This window comes from Notamacropus eugenii, chromosome X (assembly GCF_028372415.1).
Source record: "Notamacropus eugenii isolate mMacEug1 chromosome X, mMacEug1.pri_v2, whole genome shotgun sequence".
Taxonomy (NCBI): domain Eukaryota; kingdom Metazoa; phylum Chordata; class Mammalia; order Diprotodontia; family Macropodidae; genus Notamacropus; species Notamacropus eugenii.
Window position 1 is genome coordinate 25,111,925 of NC_092879.1, and position 14,502 is coordinate 25,126,426.

The window sequence follows — 14,502 nt, forward strand, 5'->3', positions numbered from 1 at the left end:
AAGACAGCCCAGGTCATAGAGTTCTCTTCTCACTGGCCTGAAGCAGCAGTGGGATTTGGCAGCTCCCTGGGTACCTGAGTAACCTTTTTAAAGACCACACTACTTACTTCCTAGTGTGGGAAAAGGGCTATAAAAGGTGTCTTAAAAATTGTCTGTTTCGGCGGAGTTCAGAAAAACCTGGAAAGACTTACCGTAACTGATGCTAAGTGAAGTGAGCAGAACCAGGAGAACATCGTATACAATAACAGCAACATTGTGCAGTGATCAACTATAATAGACTTAGCTCTTATCAGCAATACAATGATCAAAGACAGTTCTAAAAGACTCATGATGGAAAATGCTATCCACATCCACAGAAAGAACTATGGAATCTGAATGCATATCAAAGCAGACTATTTTCACATTTTTTCTTTCTCATGGTTTTTCTCTTTGGTTCTAATTCTTCTTTCACAACATGACTGATGTGGAAATATGTTTAACATGATTGTACATGTATAACATATATAAGATTGCTTGCTATCTAAGGGAAGGGAGAGAGGAGGGAAAGAGGGAGAAAAATTTGAAACACATAATCTTATAAAAATGAATATTAAAAACTATCTTTACATGTAATTGGAAAAAATAAAATGCTTTTAAGTGGAAAAATAAAAGACTAGAAAAAATTGTCAGTTTCACATAACCCTGGCCTGCTTACTATGGCAGGTAGGAATCCCACCCTTCATTCAAAACACACACACACACACACACACACACACACACACACAAAGTACAAAAACTTTTGTAAAGGTGATTCCATTCATCATTGGTACATGGGATGTGCACAAAATCCCATTGACCTGAAAGATGAACAGCTCTTGTTGGATGAGAATTCAGCAGGTATTATACTCAAATAGCAGCCTTGAGTGAAACAAGGCTTGCAAATGAAGGCCAGCTTACCAAAGTTGGAGCTGTATACACATTTTTTCTGGAGTTGCCACAGTGATAGGAAGAACCAAGAAGCTGGTGTAGATTTCCAATCAAATCTAATCAAGTCAACAAGCTTGTATGCCTCCCAAAAGGAGTGAACTATAGGCTCATGACAATGCGATTACCACTTGCAGGAAAACACCATGCCACCATCGCCACCATCATCAGTGCCTATATTCCCACCATGATGAACCCTGATGAGGTCAAAGAAAAATTTTATGAAGACCTGGAGACCCTCATCATCAATGTGCCAAAAGAGTACAAGCTTGTAATTTTGGGCAATTTTAACACTATGGTAGGCACAGACTATCAGAAATGGAGTCCTTGGGAAGAATGGAGTTGGAAACAGCAACAACAATGGTCACTTACTACTGAAGATTTGTATATCTCATAACCTTGTCACCAACACTGTTTTCCATTTACCTAAACACAATAAAACTTTTTGGATGTACCCTTGCAGCAAACATTGGCATTTAATTGACTACATCATTGTAAGGAGAAGAGACAGACAGGATGTGGGAGTGAGGAAGGCAATATGTGGTACAGAGGGCTGTACCAGAGACTCAGCCTCTCCAAACTAAACATTTGCATTCATTGTAAACAGTAACCCCAAGGCATGACAACTAAAGAAGACTCAACCATCAGCAGATTAGAGCACTTCTGTGTGAACAGTTTGTTACTGATTTGGAGAGAAAGATAAGCCAACACACTGTTGGGCAGTTTTCAAAGATTTATTCATTTATTCATCTGGGTCAGAAGAACCAGAAAAATCAGGATTGCTTTGATGAAAATGACAGGGAAATTCAGAAGTTACTGAATAAAAAAACCCAGGGTTTACTAGTAGGATCATTCATCTGTTTCTGAGAAGGCAGTATTTAACTCCATCAAAAGTAAAGTGCAAGTGAACTCAGATAGAAGATTCTTGGCTCAGTAAGAAGGCAGAGATCACATTCAGTTTTAAACTGAGAGTAACAATCCAAAGCATTTTTACAAGGCCTCAAAGGCTATTTATGGGCCAAAGACCTACAGTGCTTCTCAACTACTCAGTGCTGATGAAGCCACATTGATCAGTGATAAAGAGGTCATTTTGGAGAGATGAGCTGAACGCTTCCATAGTATTCTCAACAGACTGTCATCAACCAATTCTGAAGCTACTGACTACTTACCTCTTGTTGAAGTCAATCTCTCTCTAGCCAAACTTCCAACTGAAGAAGATGTTTGCAGCATCATTAGGCTCCTCTCATGCAGCAAAGACCTGGTGCTGATTCCATTTCAGCAGGGATCTATAGGGCAGGTAGTCCACTGCTCATACAGAGGCTGACTGAAATCTTCTGGGTTATATGACAAGAGGAGGTTATCCTGTAGGAGTACAAGGATGCCTTCACTGTACATCTCTATGAAAGAAAAGGAAATAAGTGGTCCTGTGACAAAATTCTTGCCAGAGTCCTCCTTAATAGGTTGATCCTTCACTTGGAAGATTATCATCTACCTGAAAACCAGTGTGGCTTCAGAAATGGAAGAGGAATCATTGATATGGTATTTTCTGTCCAACAACGCCAGGAGAAATGCCACTGATTGTGACACATGGGAGACACTGGCACAGGACCACACAGCAGAGCCTGCATCAAAGAAGGCACTATGCTCTAGGAGCAAAGCAGAATCACAGTAGCTCAAACAAAATGTGAGATGCACAAATTTAGAGACATCTCCCTCTCAAATGGTCACATGGACTATTTGTACCCAACCTGTCGTAAAGAGTCTCTTGTGTATGATCAGTCATTCACACTCTGTACATTGACCCCAACATTGTGATGTCACTTTGGTTCTCTTTGATCATGAAGGACAAACAAAACCACTGGAAATGAAAGGGGAGGGTTTGTTTCTTTTTAAAGGGACACCATTAGTGATTTTAAATAAGTGCATTGCTAATTCACATATATAATTTAATATAAGAAAAAATGAATTAAAATTGAATATAACTGGACTGAAAGGACTGTGAGCAGAAAATAAAAGAGATGAGAGAGTTTTTAGAACATAGAGTATCTGACTTTAGTTGTACTGCAAGAGAATATCTTGGAGGCTATATAGCCCTTAAAATGGAGAATTTTCACACTGGGATAACAAACAGCCCAGGTTCTGAATATCAGAACTGGGAGTTCCCATAGAAGCCAGAATATCAGACTCAGGAGGCCATAAAGAACATAGAATGTCTGAGGTTGGAGGCAATCTAAGATCTTGAGCCCCCAAATGAATGGGGCCATCCAGCTCATGTTATCCAAGGTGGGATAGAACTTAAAACGCAGATTATGGGAGATGTTCAGAGCCTGATAGCACTATATTTGTTCATGAATAGTATCTATTGAATAGATAAAGTATACAGAATTCAAAAGAAAAACAAGTTGTGCTTTCAAATGACTGAATTACTAATATATATTATTTAATACAAAAAATGAGAAATAGAGAAAAGAAAATAATCTAGAAAATCAGATGTATGAGGGGACTTTGATCAAAAAAAGACATGGCTTGTTATATATTTAGAAAACAGAATGTCTGACTTATTGGTGCCTTCCCAGAGAATATACTAGAGTTTGGAGAGAGCTTAGAGGGGAGAATTACTGGGCCAGGAGGACAGTCCAGACTCTGAATATCAGAACTAGGAAAGAGCCTGAGAAGTATGTTCAATATAGAATGAGCTTGGAGGCAATTAAGAATCAACAGAACCTGAGGTGGATTGGTCCCTCCAACCTAGAATATCAAACATGACAGGAACTTTAAAACATAGAAAGCGAGAGATGGTCTGAGGCCAAAAACTGCAATAATCTGCAGTTAAGATGTGAGCATAGGAGAATGTCAGGCCCCAGAGAAGCTATGGAGAAAAGAATGTCAGACCTGGCAGGAAACACAGAAGGAGGAATGTCAGAGCCAGGAAAGTGCTTAGAACATGCAACATCAGGACGAGCTTTGGCTATAAAACCAGAACAGCAGAGTAGGGAAGGGTATTAAAAGAGTTATCATTACAGATCTGTTGATCCTGACAACACACAGTATCATTTCTATGAAGGAGTCTTTTACATGTTCAGGAGTAAAGTTATAGGGAGTTGAATTTAAAAAAAAAAATTTAAAAAGTCATTTATGGTATAAAAGGCAACATTTATCTCAGTAGAATTTGTCTAAGCACAAGACTTATGCTCTTATTTAAAACTCATGTTTTAAATCGAAATCACATAGTCAAATTACAGATTTGAATATAGAAAGCCTAATCTGGCTCCAAAGGAAAACACTGAAAAGAAAAATAAATAACAAAAATGCATGCAGTGTTTTCTAGAAATAAGGCTTCTATAAATATTGATATTAAGTTAACATATGGGCCACATTTATTGAAATATAATGTAAACATACAGGATTTACAAAGGAAACAGTTTGTGATCTTAAATAATTGGATTATTAAAATATATGCCATTTAATATATGAAAACTGAACAAATGAGTGAAAGTTAAAAAAAACCAGATCCTTAGTATATGGGAGGAAAAAGGAGACTCTGACCAAAAAAAAAATTACAATAGTGGGAGAGTTTTTAGAAAAAAGGATTTCTGGCATGGTGGTATGCTCAAAGAGAATATCTGGAAGGCTGGATGGAGTTCAGAACAAAGGCTTCCTTCCAGGTCTGGGATAGCCATCCTGGCTCGCAGTGTGCCAGAAAAGCCAGACTATCCGGCCTGGGAGACAAAGCAGAACATAGCAGGAATGGGCTTTGGAGGCATCTTATAATCAAGAAGGACTGAGCTAGATGGGACCCTGAAATGGGCCACATCAAATGTCGGAGGGATCTAGAGAGAGAGGAGGGACCTTACAGAAAGGGAGTGGTGGTCAGAACCAGAGAACAGGAAGTTTCTGATTCCATGGGATGTGAGCACATAGAAGGGAGCACTTGGAAGAATCCACAGAGGAGTGAATATCAGAGCAGGCAGGGCACTTGGAAGGAAGGATAGCCAAGCTAGAAAAACATAAAATTTCAGGACTAACCACACAGTGTCAGAGTCAGATAACATCTAAGACTGAAGATTATCAGAGCTCAGACGGGACTGAGAACAGACAATATCAGTGCTGGGAAGGACTCTTGTTTATGTGCTCTGGATCTTCAGTTATAGGGAAAGAAAATTAAATTTCACAAACATTAAAAAAGTACATTTATTGTTATATGGTAATAAACCTATGCCATTTAACATACTAAAAAATCATAAATGACTAGTAAAAAAGGGAGGGAACCTAAACTATCAGAGGATAGTCAATATCAAATAAATAAGAAAGTGGGAGTATCTTTAGAAACCAGGATATCTGACCTTGAGGTGGCTTTGAAGAGAACGTATTAGAGAGTAGACAGAAAGTAGAATGGAGATTTTCAGTCCAAGCTCTGAATATCAAAACTGGAAGGTGACATGGAAGATAGAGTATGAAACTTGAGAGGGTATGTATAACATAGAATGTTTGAGTGTGGAGGTAATTTAGGATCATTGAGGTCTGAGCTAGGACAGAATATTTCTAACCTAGAATATCAAACAGAGAGAGATTTTAAAACACACAAGTGAGAGATGATCAGAGCCAGACAATAGAAATCATCTGATTCCATGGAATGTGAGCACAGAAACTGTAAGGCTTGGGAGGAGTCGCAGGGAAGAGAATGCCAGAGCTGGGAATGCAGTTGGGAAATGTGATACTAGAGCCAGGAAAGCCCTAAGAATGTCCAGTTTCAGGACTATTTTGGCCATAAAACCACATGGTATCACGGCTGGGAGGGCTCTACTTATATAGATTACCAGACCTCAGATAATCCTGAGAACACAGTATTGTTGCAGGATACAAGTTTTGTTTTGTAAAGAGCTCTACTTTTACAAGGAAAGATAAATTTATATAACAAAACCAAAGTATATTTAAGGTATGAGATGCACCATATATTTCCGTAAAATTTATGTCAGCATAATAGTGATTCTCTGAATTAAAATTCAGAGACTAACATTACATAGTCACAGAGGAAAGGTCAACATACAGGACCTAATTTGGGTCTCACAAATAAAATGAAAAGACAGGGAAAAAATACATGAAATACATCCACGCAGTGTCCTGAAAGGTTAAGGATGCTGTAAATATCACTATAATTGTTGCTGAATGGTCACTATTTATTGAAAAAATAAATTATGTACACAATAATCAAAGTATAAAATGTGTGCTCTCCAATAACTGTGTTGCTAATACATATGTTTAATTTAATATATGAAAACTGAATAAAAAAGAAAAAAAATGCATATAAGAGTTTTGTTTCTGTGCTCAGTGTAACCATTGAAGAGGAGGGACAGTAGCCCAAGGAAAAAATAGTTCCATTCATTGCCCTAATCTTATCAGCAGTAAGACTGATACTGATATTCCTATTACTAGGAATATCTAGAATTACTAGGATTTAAAAGAGAAGTTTTTTTTAAGCAAATAAGGTTTTAAATACCCATTTTTACAAAGGACATCATTTGTGATTTTAAATAAGTATACTGCTAAGACCCAGATGTAATTTAACATAAGAAAACTGAATAAATAAGTGAAAAGAAAAAATTGACCATAACCTGAGTGAGGAACATAAATGACAGAGCTAAGAGAGTTTTCAGAATGTAGACTGTCTTACTTTAGACACATTGCAAGAGAATTGCAAGAGAGTATCTTGGCAGCTGGATACAGGGTTTTTTGTTGTTTTTTCGGTCAAGTCCAACTCTTCATGACCCAATTTGGGATTTTCTTGGTGAAGATAGTGGATTGGTTCTGTTACTTCCTTCTCTAGCTCATTTTACAGACTGAGGAAACTGAAGCAAATGGGGTTAAGTGATTTGCCCAGGGTTACACAGTTAGATGTATCTGAAGCCAGATTTGAACTCAGGCTTTCCTTACTCCAGGCTCAGAGCTCTATCTACTAGGCCTCCACCTACTTCTTGGATAGAATTTAGAATGGTAAATTTCTGCACTGGTTTGGTCATTCAAGCTCAGGATGTTAGAAATTGGTTTACATAATAGAAATCAGAACATGACTTGGTAGACCACATAAAACAGAATGTCTGTGTTTGGAGGCAATCTAAGACCATGAGGGACTAAGCTGATGCAGCCATTCAACCCAGGACATAAACAGTGGGATAGAACTTAAAACATAAATTGTGGGAGATGTTCAGAGCCTGAGAAGAGAAATTGCCTGAATCTCTGGGATGTCAGCACAAAGCCTGTCAGACCTGGGAGAAGGAAGAGAGAAGAGAATGTCAGGGCTGGCAGGGCATTTAAGGAGAAAGAAAATCAGAGCCAAGAAATCCCTTAGAATACACAATTCCAGTACTAGGTCTGACCATCAAAATACAGTGTATGAGAGTTTAGAGGGGTCTTAGATCATTGCTTATCAGAAAGCCTTTGGTTCTGAGGCCTGAGTTGGCATCTTCATTGTGAATGGGAATGGGATTGATTCATCCATAAAACAGGGAAAATGGCAGAATGGAGATGACCCAACTGACAGATCTGGGAGAATCTTTAGAACTTCAAATGTCCAGTATGGAGATGCACTGCACCAGAACATACTGGGGGCTAAATAGATCTGGTCATTAAAAAGTTCTGTACTGGGATGCCAGTCTACACTCAGGATAGTAGAAGTGGTCATTTTCAAATAAAACCCAGAATATTTACCTTAGGAAGGCATACAGAACATATCATATCAGCATGTGAAGGACCTTAAAAACATTGAATGTGGGAGATATTCTGAGCCTGAGGACAGGAGTTGTCAGATTGAGTGAAATGAGGGCCCACAGAAGGCCTGAGAGTAGCCAAAGAGAAGAGAAGGGGAGAGCTAGCAGAAGACATAGAAGAAGGGCTAGGAGAGCCAGGAAAGGTGTCAGCACACATAGTTTCAAGACTGGCTTGGGCCATCAAGCCACACACAGTGTCAGAGCTGAATATTGATTATCTGAGCTCAGATGGGTCTAAGAATATACAATATCATTGCTGGGAAAAAGTTTTGATTCTGTGCTCAGAGTTTCAAGTGACAGGGAAGGACATATGAGTTTGAACAACAATAAAAACATTTGTGAAGGATATATGATGCCTCTGAATCATGCAGCCAAAGTGGAAATCTGAATATACAGGGTCTGATTTGAATCAACAGGAAAACAATGAAAAGGAAAAAAATGACAGCAAAGTAAAAGAATGGGGTATTTTCAAGGGAATAGACTCCTAGAAAAATATATGGCCACTGCTATTGATGGATAGTCCTTAATTACTGAGAAAAAAAATAAGTACACAAGAAAAGCAATGTGTGATAATAAATCTGGCTAACAAACACATGTGATTTAACATACAAAAAGCAGTTTAATAAGTGAAAACATAGAATGTGAGAGGAGGGAGAAGACAATGACTACTGAATGTTAGAAGGTCTTTAGAAAATATGATGTCTGAGAACACAGTGGAGCATGGGTAGAGCTTAGAATGGAGAATTTCAGGCTTGGGACGTTAGTAAAGGCAACGAATATCAGAACTGGGAGTTGACACAAAATCCAGAACATGAGATTTGAGAGAGTATGTCTGACATAGAGGCAATTTAGAATCAATGAGACCTGAGCTTGAGGAAGCCCTCCAACCTAGAGTATCAAATTTGGAAGGAACTTTGGATACCAGAAAGTGAGAGATGTTCAGAGCAAGAGAACTGATGCTGTATCATTCTCAGATCTGGAAGAACAGAATGTGAGGCCCAGGAGAAGCCACAGAGCCTAAGGGAATGATAGAGTAGATGGTGATCAGAGAACAGAAATTGTCTGAATCCATAGGATGAGAGCACACAGAATTCAGGCCCAGCAGAAGCCATAGAGAAGGGAATATCAGAGGTGACAAGGCAGATAAGATGAAGTACTAATAGAGCTAGCAAAGCCTTTAGAATATAGTTTCAGTACTAGTGTTGGCCAGTACTGTCAAAGATAGGAAGGCTCTTAAAACATCAATTGTAAGAGCTTCTATGACTCTGAGAACATACAATGTCATGGCTAGGAATGAGTTTTGTTTCTTTTCTCAAGGGTCCAAATTATGAGGAAAGAAAGTTAAAATTTTTAAACATTAAAAATTATATTTTGGGTATGAAATGCAACATAAATGTTAAGCAAAATGGTGATGCTCTGAAGTATAAATCATGTCCTGAATCACATAAGACAAAGGAGAAATTTGAATACACGGTGCCTAATCTGGCTTAAAAGGAAAATAACATGAAGAAAAAAAAAAAACCTGACAAAATATTAAAAGCATGTTGTGGTTTCAAGGCTACTATATATATAAATATATATTTATATATACATATATATACACATACACACATATATATTATTGTTCATGTAACAATTGATAAAATATGTGCATGTAATATTATGCAGGTAATAATGGGGAAAATGAGAAAAATACACTGGATTAAAAGGGAAGCAATCTGTGATTTAAATAATTGTATTGCTAAAATACATATGTCATATAATATGCTAAAACTAATTAAATAAGTTAAGTGGAAAAAACCTTCTAGTGTGAGGTAAAAGACTCAGACCATAAGTCTTTAGAAATTAGACTATTTGACTTGGATGTGCCATCCAAGTGAATATATTGGAGGATGCATAGAAGTTACAATGCAGATTTTCAGGGCTGAGATGGCGATCCAGGCTTCGAATCTCAGAACCATTAGATGATATAGTATCTATAATATGAGACTTAAGAAGCTATGTCCAATATAGGATATCTAAGCTTAAAGAACATTTAGAATAAAGGAGGCCTGAGCTAGATGGGGCCCTCCAATCTAGAATATCAAACTTGGGAGAGACTTAGTGACACAGAAAATGGAAGGTGGTCAGAGTGAGAGAAGAGAAATTGTTGAATTTGGTGAGATATGAGCACACAGTATATCAGACCCGGGAGAAACCAGAGAGAAGAAAATGGTAGAGGAAAGGCAAATTTAGGGTTAGTATCAGAGCTACCAAAGCCCTTGGAACATACAATTTAAGGACTGGTTTTGACCATAAAATCACACCATGTCAGAGCTGGGAAGACTCTTCAAATACAGATTATCGTACCTAAGATGATTCTGAGAACAATCAATCAAGAAAGCTCGATTAAGTGCCTACTATAGGCCAGGCACTGTGCTAAATCCTGGGGATACAAAAAGAGACAAAAGACAGACCCTCCCCTCAAAGGGATTACAACCTAATGGGAAAGACAACATATAAGCAAATATATACAGAGCAAACAATATGCCTGATACACATGAAATAATTAACAAAAGGAAGACACTAGAATTAAGAAGACTTCCTGTAGAAAGTGGGATTTTAACTGTAACTTAAGTGAGAAAGGGAGGTCAGTAGTCAGGACAGAGGAAGGAGAACATTCCAGGCATGGGGGCCAACAGGGAAAGTAGCTGGAGCCAGAAAATAGAGAATTAAGTTCATGGAACAGCCAGGAGGCCATTGTTACATGATTACAGAATACAGGTCAAAGACAGAGGTGTAAGAAGACTGGAAATGTAGGAGGGGGCTAGCTTATTAAGGTCTCTGAAGGCCAAACAGATTATTTGTATTTGATTCTGGGAACAATAGGAAAACACCTTAACCTTTCTGGTAATGAGTTTTATTTCAGTGATTAGAATGTTAACTTATGAAGAAAGATAAATTTACAAAACAAAAACAACATATGTTTAGTGGATGAGATACAAGTAAGTGCCATTGCTGGAAATGAGTTTTGTTGCTATGCTCAGAGTTTCAATGTATAAAGAAGGACAGGTTGTGGTTGTTGTATTTGTCCTTCGTTCTTGAAGAGACCATGACATCAGAGAGATGATGATAGGACTTGCAGTTGACTTTGATTGGAGTGAAGGAGGGCTGTGCAAGGTCACCAACCTCACTTTCTCCTACAGAGCCATCTGGGTCTAGTAGCCAGATATCTATCAGGATGACTGGAGATGGCCTAAGATACAGTGGGAGACCCTACCCCTTTTAACTAAGGTCTTTCCAGGTTCTCATTTTGAGTGAGGCAACACCCATTCAATGAATAGGCCTCTTTAAGAAGTGAGTCAAGGGATAGCCCCTTTAATTAAAAAAAAAATTAAACTAGAAGGGGAAGACCTTCAGGATTGCTGACCAAAAGAGAAACAGTTATTATTCAGATTCACTCAGAGCCAGGAGGAACAAATACCTGGAAACCACAATTTTAAAAAATGTATTTAGGATATGAAATGCAACAAAATATAATATGATTTGTACCAGTAAAATGGTGATCCTATGAAACTTATGTGGTGAAAGACAAAGTCAATGAGAAATGGTGAACATGAAGTGCCTAATCTGATACCAATTTTGTTAAAACAGAAAAATATCTAAAAACAAAGAAAGTACAGGATATGACTTGAAGGTATCACTATTAATTTTAAAAATGGTCACTACTGAAAAAGAAAACAAAAAATTCAAAAGATTCAATTTGTGGGCTCAAAAAAGTGTACTGCTCATGCATAGGTGTAATTTAATATGCATGCATTATATTTTTTAAAAAATAATATTAGCACAATGCTAATGTTCTTTAGTAAATGCCACATCCTAAAATACAGCTGATGAGAAAAGAGAAAAATGTTACTTTGGTGAGATGAAAATCCAAAATGTGTGCGTGTGTGTGTATGTGTGTGCGTGTGTTCACACCCTAAAAAATATTCCCTGTACTACCTTAATCTGACAAGACAGCTGCTGATGTGATTATTGTAAATAAGTGATGTGGTGCTTTAAAAAAACAAGCTATTAAAAACCTACTTTTAAACAGTACACTATTTGTAATATTAAATAACTGCTAAGACCAATATGTAATTTAATATAATTCATGAATACAATTTGAAGATCTGTTCTTTCCTCCTTTTTATCAATACAAACATTTACAGTTGTATATTTGCCCCTAAGTATTGTTTTCTCTGCATCTCATAAACTCTCATTTTTGTCATTTACTTTAATGAAATTATTGAATCTTCCTATCATTACTTCTATGATCCATTCATCCTTTAGGAGTATATTATTTGGTTTCTAACTAATTTTAACCTATGTTTCAAAAGCCCTTTATGAAATTATTTTTCATTGCATTATGGCCCCAAAAAGTCTATTTAAGATTTTTTTTTATTTTCTGCATTTTTGTGAGGCTTTTATGTTCAAATATGTAGTCAGCTCTTCCAAAGTTACCATGTAGAGCTGAGAAAAAATTATACCAATTTCATGGCTATTCAGTATTGTCCAGAAGCCTAATATATATATGAATTTTCTAAAATTCTATTCATCTCCTTATTTTCTATATTGGCAATTTTATAATTATATCTATCTATGTCTGTCAAGGGGTAAACTATTACACTATTATAACTTTACTTACTACCTCCTGATTTAACTTTTCCTTCTTCTCCTTTAACTTTTCCATTAACTTTTCCTAATTTTTCCTTCAAGAATTTGGAAGCAATGCCATTTGATGTATATTTATTTAGTACTGCTAGTATTAATTCCTGGTCTAGCGTGCCTTTAGGCAAAATATAGATTACCTGAATAGCTCTTTAAATGAGGTCTATTTATACTTTTCCTTTTCCTGAGATGATGACTGCTACCCCTGCCTGTTTTACTTCTGCTGAAGCATAATAGACTCTGCTCCAACCCTTTATTTTAAGTCTGCATGTGTCTTTGTTTCATATCTCTCTTCCTCTACCATTTTATGGGTGAGGTCATACTTCACCTTCACAGTTAGGATTACTAATTCTGTATTTCCCTCCACTTTATTCTCTTCTATTTACCCTTTTCCTTTTTATCCTGAATATGAACAGTAATATGAAATAACAGTACAAAAGTCTCTTTTGCTCTGGATCATTGCCTCCCTTGATATCCCTTTCTTCTCATCATACCCCACCACCACGTTCTCTTAGCCCCTTCCCAATCTACTTCCCTATTAGGATGAATTTCCATACCAAACTCTGTGCATATGTGTGTACACGTACATACATGCACACACACACAAACATACTCTTCTCTCATGGAACCAGTTCAGATGAGAATAAAGGTCAAATATTGCCCACTCCCTGCTTCCCTATTTTTCCTTGTAAAAATGCTCAAAAGCCTTTTTTATGAGTTAACTTTCTCTATTCTTTCTCCCCTTTCCCCCTTCTCTCAGTACATCCTTTTTTCTCACCCTTCCATTTTTCCTTAGAGACCGTATTAACATAATAGACCCCCACCAATTCCCTCTGCCTTAGTAGCCCCCTTCTAACTGCCATAGTGATGATTTTGTTCTTAGGGGATACATATATCATCTTCCCACATGGGAATGTAAACAGTTCAATCCCGTTAAATTGTTATAATTTCTCACTCATGCTTACATATTTATACTTCCCTTGCGTCATATGTCTGCATGTCAAATTTTCTAATCAGCTCTGCCTATCAAGAATGCTTCAGGATCCCTGATTTAATTAAGCATCAATTTTATCCCCTGTAGGATTATACTGAGTTTTGTAGGGTAGGTTATCTATGATTGCAATCCTAGCTCCTATGCCTTCTGTAAAAATAATATTCAAAGCCCTACAATCACATATAAATCTTCTGTGATACTGTGGCTCCATAGTATTTGAATTCTTTCTTTCTGGTTGCTTGAAATATTTTCCCCAAGACCTGGGAGCTCTGGATTTTGCTTAGAATATTTGTAGGAATTCTCATTTGAGGATTTCTTTAAAAAGGTAAACAGGAGATTATTTCAATTTCACCTGTGCTCTTTGGTTCTCAGACCTGATCATTTTTCCTTTAGAATTTCTTGAAATAGGCTGTCAAGGCTCTTTTTATATCATGGCTTTTAGGTGTGATTCTTGAATTGTCCAGTGATTCTTGAATTGTCTCTCTTTGATCTTGTTTCCAGGTAAGTTGCTTTTCCTAGGGGATAATAAACATTTTATCCTACTTATCATTTTGTATTACTACTTTTAATGTCTCATGGTGTCCTTACTTCCCAATTGTCCAATTCCAATATTTAAAGAGTTATTTTCTTTCTTACAGTTTTATGTACTGTCACCATGAGGCCAAACCTGATGTCTAAAGAATTGTCTTCTTCGATTTTTGGGATGCTTTTTTGTAAACTCAATGCTCTTTTCATAATTTTTTGCTCATCTTTCAATTATTTTCCCAATTTTTCTTATATCACTCTTCTTTCCAAGACATTATCTCCTGAGCTTATGTGCTGAGCTTTTCTGTCACCATGGTTGTTCTATATGGCCAAGTTCTTTTTTTGTTTCCTTCTTTTTCTAGCATACACTGGTCTGCATTTCTGTCTATTATGTCCTTCTGCTTTGACAAGTAGACCTAGGGATCTGTAGGTTTTTGATGCCTTCAAAGTAGTGTAATCCAAAGAGAGGTTTGGTCACTGTCTTTCTGACCTGGGCTCTGGTCCTTACTCAGGTAGGGCAGCTGCTTCCTCATGACTATCACTACTTCTCTCCACCTTGGAACTGTG

The 14,502-nt window shown here is 37.1% G+C and overlaps 1 long non-coding RNA gene across 16 annotated transcripts in view; it reads right to left on the reverse strand.

Annotated features, from left to right (window-relative positions):
• Nucleotides 1–1,682: 1,682 nt before the first annotated feature.
• Nucleotides 1,683–14,502, reverse strand: part of LOC140515338 (uncharacterized) — a 107,919-nt gene continuing 95,099 nt past the window's right edge. For 14 of the 16 annotated variants that reach the window (XR_011970967.1, XR_011970972.1, XR_011970981.1 and 11 more), the window contains one exon: nt 9,745–13,925. This is a non-coding gene — a long non-coding RNA (uncharacterized lncRNA). Of the gene's footprint in view, nt 2,361–9,744; nt 13,926–14,502 lie in introns of those variants that run through there. The other 2 variants (XR_011970976.1, XR_011970971.1) reach the window with 2 other exon arrangements.